The sequence below is a fragment of the Topomyia yanbarensis genome, chromosome 3 (genome assembly GCF_030247195.1).
Source record: "Topomyia yanbarensis strain Yona2022 chromosome 3, ASM3024719v1, whole genome shotgun sequence".
NCBI classification, from domain to species: domain Eukaryota; kingdom Metazoa; phylum Arthropoda; class Insecta; order Diptera; family Culicidae; genus Topomyia; species Topomyia yanbarensis.
The window spans coordinates 251,543,002-251,547,221 of NC_080672.1; positions in this window are offsets into that span (position 1 = coordinate 251,543,002).

Below are 4,220 nucleotides of genomic sequence, written 5' to 3' on the forward strand. Positions count from 1 at the left end.
TCAGGTAGTTCAGCAAAACGATTTTATTTTTCTCGAAAGCGCGCTAATGGATATAAATTTTTGACTGTTGATCTCGGGAAATATTTCTAGCTGGACATGATGTAGGTACTGGTTATCTAGCACTTGACTGGTTAAAATAGAACAAAAAAATTAATAAGTTATAATAACAAAAGATTTAATAAGGATAAATTCATAATTTAGAAGCATTTTTTAAATTTAGTATCATGTTGGGTATGAGTATGACGGACACAGGTAGAGGGAAAGATGGACATATTTATTAAGTAAGTACAAAGATAAATGCTGTTAAATTGCATACCCTTGGGCTATTTTTACCTTTCTCGTATAGAAAGGTTTTTACTACCGCATCATTGTGATGTGCCGACAGAAAAAAACATTTATTTAACGAGAAGTATCTCACTCTGCCCTTGTCCTTCGTATATCTTTACCAATACCGTATGTCCATCTTACGCATGCCAGGTGTCCGTTTTTTTAAACATTTTTCTGTTTTAAATTGTTAGAATGAGTTACTACATTGATGAAATATGATCTCACATCACGGTTTGCGTACAATTTGTGTCAACGAATGAGTTGAATCTGCTATTTAACCTTAAGGTGTCCGTCTTGGGCTCAGTTTCCCTAATAATATACGCCAAAAACATCGTCGAGCTTTCATTATTCACGACGATCACGTGTGGTTGTACATTTAGACCTTTTTCGCCCATTTGCACATGAAATATATCTAAGGAACGTTGCGCATCGTCATCGGACTGAAAACAAACACAAATGTAGTAGAATAAATGCAAATAGAAATGTTTTATCCCACATCCCGTTAAAGTATCAGAGCAGATCAATAAGAGTAATGCACACTTTAGAAACTTACTCCTTAAATGCTTTTTCATTTTTCTTTTGACTACTGCTGATAGTTTAATAAAATCTATTTTTATACTACCTTGCTTTTAGTACTGGGCAGATAGAAACATTATAGTGCAAGCAACCCAATCGGCCCTTCTGCTTTCCTCGGAAAAACACTATCAAAGCGTATTCAACCAAAGGTCAGTTTCATCTAGATAGGGAATCCATAGAACATAGGCTTGCGATTATAGGCAGTATTACAATCAATATCTTAATGTAGCTTTGTGTTCGAGATGAATATGAAATGGTACACTGACTATTATCCTAGCTGAAACAAATAATGGAGATATACGACAAGACTAGTATAAATGATTTATTAGGTTCATTCAAACTAACATGTAATTTTGCTTGATGGTGGCTGTAATACGGTCAATAAAGTAAGCCAATAGAAGCAAGTCAATAAATAGTCAATTTTGCATAATCACAGACCCATTTACAAGACATAGTCCTGCAAATTTCTTCCACAATCTTTTTAGTACCCTGTACCCCTTTCTGAAAATTGTTTACCATCATTACCCGATCAGAAAAAAATGATTTTCAATTGGATGAAAACCGAAATTTTCCCATTAGAAACCTTTTCCTGAGCACTCTCAGTGAGCATCTCACTACTTGACACACTCAAAAAATATATCAAGGCAAATATTCGACGGGATGTTTGGATAAACAGTTAAAATTTATCCCAGCTATTTCACCTTCTACAACATTCCAATGTACCCCCAGAGGTGAATTCACTCCCAGTTGAAAACCACTGGCCTAAATCCTCGCTGGATAGCCGCTTCCACATGCTCACCGCGAAAGTGCCCAACGAAATTTCCGGAATCATACCTTGATTTTAATTGTGAATATTTACACATTTTGTGTTTTTCGATCTTACACAACACTTTCCCGTTCTCCCTCTCAACGCATTCCTGAATTATATCTCGAAACTTCCGTTTATTGGGCACATTTTCGACCGCCATTTTTTATTTTTTCGTGTGAATATGTGATTTATGCTCGCGGGTTGGAGTGTAAAATTGGTGTGAGCAACTCGCCTAATTGTAATTAAAAACTGAACAGCATTCAGTGTTGCCAATTATTATTACAAGAGAAAACAAGTACAAAGCAAACAGAAACGAAAATATTTTTTTAATTTGACTTATCGGCATTCACGTATATATTATTTTAATTCATGCATTTTTTTTCTTGTGTCTTGACAAAAAATAATAGATTTTTTTTACTTTGAATATGATATTTTTCTAGTTTTTTAACTTTTGAGGTTCACAAAATTGAATATTTTTGAATCCCTGATTCTCGTTGCGTTTTCGTAATAGCTCACCGGATTTTTTTTAAATTTTTTGTTAGAAGCAAATAATTTCGTTAAGTTGGATCAAAACATTTTTATGCTTTGTTAACATTTATTATTATATAGAGATGATTGTGCGAGCAATTCAGAATTGATTTCGAAGTACTTTGCTAAGTATTTTCAACTAGAACAGGTCATTTAGTTGTAGTTGCCTACCTCGCAAAGAATTTTGAGATCCATTGCAAGATTTTTAGCAACTGACATGTAGGCATTAGTCGGTATTATGGACTTCATGGAACGATCAAATAGTCCACATTACTTTCGCCAAACCGTTCTAGGTAACATAAATGGCCCATAGCTAAGCTTGCTCACATAGTGCAGTTTCCTGTAAAACAACCTTCACCTTTCCCGGAACTTGGTCATTTCAGAACACAAGTAGCGGTCTAGACTGTCCCTTTCGTTGAATTAATGGTTGTTATCAGGTTCTTTTTCTCACAATTACCACTATTGTAGGGTGACCACACGTCCTGGTTTTCAACTGACTGTCCTGGCGTCTTGGGACTTCAAGAAAAATGTGTGATTTATCCTGGTTTTTCTCCTCTAACCCAAAAAATGTCATTTCGCTGATAATTATTGTAGTTGCTTCGACCCTTCGTTATTGATCGAGAGATAGAGATTATCAGGTACCCACATTCACTTCAAACTAAACAAATATTACAAGGATGGCGCCTGGTACCGTTGATGTTTCTGCTGTACTGCAATGATGTCTCTTGCAGATGATCTCAAGGTATTTCGTTTGATTCGCTCAATTGAAGATCGAAGATTTCTCCAACATTGGCACCCAATTTTGGTTGATTGGTATAGAAAGAACCACAGCGTTGGAATAGGAAGAACAAAATTTATAGTGAATATGTTTTGTGGCGTGCGGCGCCTCGTTTATGAGCAGCTAAAATGTTCAAAATTATTGATTTTCAACTGTTAATAAATTTAATTGAAAAATTCCGGAAAGGTTTAAAAATTCCCAATTTTTACTCATTGGTTGAAACCCCTGTGTATTAAAAATATCGAACACTAAAGACGCTGATTTTCTGGAATAAAGACTCGCCATCTTAATCGATTGTTTACTACTTATCTGCTGACAGCTGAAGTTAAAGATACGTAATCGATTTTTTTTTCACTTTTTTACGCTAAATAAATTAAAAATTATTTTATAAAATCTAACTATCACGACCACACCTTCCATTGAACTACCTTGATCCCTCTTTTTTGCAATATGAAACTCATTACCAAAAAGTTGAAAAAAATAATCCATTTTACGCATTGGCAGACCTCCCTGCTAGATATGGTCGGGTTCGGGTTTTGTAAATTTAAACTTCTCGGGCTCGGATCAGGTTCCGGGTTTTTAAATTTGAATTTCTCGGGTTCGGGTCGGGTCGTATACTACATTCATTTTGAACCGCTGTAGCGCGCAGTTATGAACTTTGTTTGCAGCAGTTCCAACGCAACGGATGATGAAAGTTAGACACATAGAGTTGCAACTGTTAGCGCGCCAAACCAAACTACGGCACCAAGCCGAAGAAACGAACTTTCACGAACATTTAACAGGCACGCTCAGCAGCATGAAGGTTTTGCTCTTCTCTCTCCCGTTTGCATGCACAACAGCCGCAGTTAAACTTGTACCGACGTTTTGCCTTTCTCAATAGAAAGGTATTGCAATTGCTCTGAAAACCGACTTTTTAACGGAGGCCGGAGTGACATACACCATTCGATTAAGTTCGTCGAGTTAGGCAAATGTCTGTGTGTATGTATGTATGTGTGTGTGTGTTTTAATGTTTGAGAAAAAAAGAAAAAGTTGCAATAATAAGTAAACTGAAATGAGCTTCAGAGTATAGATGGCTGGGTTTCATTTTCTTCGAACCCGAGATGAATGTACTTATCATGAAAAACCTGGACCCGTCTCGATCCCGAAATTATAAATATTGAAAACCCGAGCCCGGAAATTTTAAAACTCGAAAACCCGAACTCG